Raw genomic sequence first — 2,500 nt, 5'->3', positions numbered from 1 at the left:
TGGTGCACCTTTTCAGATGGAAAAGCAAGTATTTTTTTCAAGAGTTGCATTGTTTTGTGACTGCACAAGGTTCTTTTTTTTTTTTTGCTGTCGTGACACCTACTGACCAGACTGCAAACTGCATTACTGCAGGCCAATTCTGTTATGTAAGGTTACACTGCATTAGTGCAGACTTTCTTGTTAATCCTATGCCATATTTTTGCCTATATATTTCATTTTCCATTTATTTTAGGCGGCAGCCTGTAAGGAAAAAGAATGTATCACGCCTGTAAACTAAGCCATGACTGCAGTAGTGTTTGTGCCATATTGTATAATCAGCAGTATTTGTTTAGCAAGACTAGCCATGCATCTTTGATAACTGGGTTAAGTGGATTGATCAAGTATTGCATATAATGAAAACAAAGTACTGCAGTATTTATAAGATTGGTGAAAAATACTGCTTCTCAGAATGGAGCTGTTGAATTAATTTAAAGAGCCACTATAAAAATTTTTTTTTTTTTTTTTTTTTTTTTTTAACAAAAGTTTATGAAGATCTGGTATGCTAAAAATGGGCACTTGAGTTACTGGAATAACAGTGAAGTGGAACAAAATGTTGACAGTAGTCCCTTAAAATGTATACTATTTTATGGAAATGAAAAATTGTATGGTTATTAATATTTTTGCAGAGTTTGTCAGTTAAACATGGGCGAAGTAGCATTTATTTAACTTTAATCTGACTGAGAAATTAATTTCTTAATTGTCATAGAACCTGTAGGCAAATTGAGCTTCAGTTTGCTGTGCTCTGTAACAGTTAAAGTATGCAAGTTGCATTTAACTCATGCATGTAGGTGTGTAGATGTTGTTGAAAGTCATAGTGCCAAGCCGTTTGCAGAATCATCCAATAATTGTTGTGCATTTGGGTGCAAATGTTTTCTTTATTTCACTTATTTTTCTTTTAACTGTAACCCATGCATTCTTTCAACCCATGGCTGAGGAACCCACCACCGATTTTTGGGCAGTCTATGATGCTGCATAATAGCATCTTGGATTGCTGAGTCTTCATATGGCCCAGCTGCTGTACACAGTGAAGGAATGACTGGATCAGGTGGGTGAAGGCAGTGAAGCCATTCATTCAGTTGAATGAATGGCTGGGGAATGGGATATGGGAACTAAGAATTATACATTTCTAATGCATGTTGAATGGCTTTAGGTATTTAGGGAAGCAGTGCTATAACTACAGTCTATATTACCTATGCAAAGGCAGCCATAGTCAGAAAACTAAAAAGCTCAAAGTGATATAAAGATACACTAGACTTTTTCACCAGTGATTACAGAATGCTTATTTCGCATGGTTGTTTTGTTTTGATAACCAGGAGTGCCCAACATACCAGAGACCAGTTTCAGTGGATATCCAGCAAGGCATATATTTATAGTGTTTAGAAGCAAAAATGGTTGCACCTATACATGAAATAAATATCATAGAAAAATTATTTTGTATACTTATTAGTATTGAGTGATTTTATATTTTGCTTCTTTTATTGCATCTCGTTTATTGGATTACAAGTCTGTCGACAGATGTATGATTTAGAGTGAATATGGTCACCCCTGTAGAAGTAGTTGGCTCACTGAACTTTATCATCCTAAAAAACTTAAATAAATACAGGGTGGCTATTGGATACTGAGATCTTAAAGTGCAGATGGCAAAGGTCAGGAATAGTGAATATAGTATAATGAGATTCATCTTTTCTAATGTGGCTACATTTTGTCACAGGTGTTCTTACAACATATCTTGAAAACTGTTAACTATACATGTCCCTATGTATAATTTTGTTAAGAAGGAAGAAACCAAAGTTAATTAAAAAAAAAAAAAAATATATATATATATATATATATATATATCTGGTACCCATGGTGGTACTGCATTTATTGTTGTTATCTAAGAGTAAGAGGTTCTCCAGTTTGATTCCCTGCTGTGCTGCTTTGTGGGTGGAGTCTGCATGTCTTCCCTGCTCACATGGGTTTCCTCCGGGTGCTCCGGTTTCCTCCCACATTCCAAAGATATTCAGTAGGTGGCTTGGGCACTCTTGATTTGGCCTTTGGTGAGATTGTGTGTGTTAGTGAGTGGTATGGATGAATTACTGGGGCAGGGCTAGCCACCTGGCAATGTAAACCTTGGCTCAAAATGATTGTCACTGCTGTAGTGACATCCCGACCCCATGTGCAAAATGGGAAAAGGGGTTGAGGACGATTTTATATAGATATATATATATATATAGTAGTATATAAGTAGTATTCATTTTGAAGTTTTAAAAGTGACGTACATATATATATATATATATATACACACACACACACACACACACATATATATATATATATATATATATATATATGTATACACACACACACATATATATATATATATATATATATATATATATATATATATATATATATATATATATATATGTATATATATATATATATATATATACACACACACACACACACACATATATAT

The 2,500-nt window shown here is 34.1% G+C and overlaps 1 protein-coding gene across 1 annotated transcript in view; it reads left to right on the top strand.

Moving 5' to 3' along the window:
* The window catches only part of LOC122796951 (DNA repair-scaffolding protein-like), a 1,499,749-nt gene that overhangs the window by 573,853 nt on the left and 923,396 nt on the right, over positions 1–2,500 (top strand). The gene's annotated exons all lie outside the window — the stretch shown is intronic.

The sequence above is a fragment of the Protopterus annectens genome, chromosome 3.part0, assembly GCF_019279795.1.
Source record: "Protopterus annectens isolate FY-2018-M chromosome 3.part0, PAN1.0, whole genome shotgun sequence".
In the NCBI taxonomy this organism is placed as follows: Eukaryota; Metazoa; Chordata; order Ceratodontiformes; family Protopteridae; genus Protopterus; species Protopterus annectens.
Note: the sequence above shows the minus strand (reverse complement) of the source record. Positions and strands in the feature narration are given on the sequence as shown.